We start from the raw sequence: 854 nt of genomic DNA on the forward strand, positions 1-854 counted from the left end.
GCCTGCTATTTTTGACATAGTGGCCACTGAGAGCCACTCAGACGTACATACTAACACATTAGCTCGTCTCATATTCGTGTACAAAACACCTCTAAAATCCTAGCTTTGCTTTCTAATTATTACTCCTATTATGATAATTTTCCTTTAAGCCCCCTCAGTATATTCCGGTTAGGCTGTATGGTTTCTTTGAAGCCATGCAGCATGTTTTTTTTTTATTTTTTTATTTTTTCTAATCTGCTTAAATATAGCCAGTCTGCATAATCATCTCCAATAAGTTTGCATTTTCCCCTGTTGTGCCACCCAGAAGCTGGACCAGAAAATTGCCACTCAAGGATGCATTAAATTTCTCCACTAGCCCCCCTCTCACCTGCTAAAAACATGCCTCCTGCGTTTGACTGTAATTACCCCCTACTTCACACTTGGATGGCATTTTTTATTTCCCTGCATCTTTCATGATGTGTTTTTATTGGGAGTAATGAACGATTTCATATACAGTACTTGCAGAAAGTGACTTTAAGTAGATTTCTTTGAGAAACTTTTACATAGATGTGAACCTAAAAAAAAAAGTCAAACCCATGCAACCCGCTTAATGCCCTTATGACGTGATATTTTTTTGACATTTTTATACATTTCATGTTTGATTTGCACCCGAGAGTTTCTTCTGATTAGAAACAGTATTTTCTGCACCTCTGCACACACTCACTTTAAATGCAGATTTTCTTTGGACTATGAAAAAAAGATGACATCGAGCAAAATGAGCTACTCAGTCGGCAGTAGAGCTGCAACGATTAATCAAAGATTAAATTGATCACCTTCTATTTTGATAATAAATTCTTAAGTTTGAGGGATTTTTT

This window comes from Stegastes partitus, unplaced genomic scaffold, assembly GCF_000690725.1.
Source record: "Stegastes partitus isolate 25-593 unplaced genomic scaffold, Stegastes_partitus-1.0.2 Scaffold30, whole genome shotgun sequence".
Taxonomy (NCBI): domain Eukaryota; kingdom Metazoa; phylum Chordata; class Actinopteri; family Pomacentridae; genus Stegastes; species Stegastes partitus.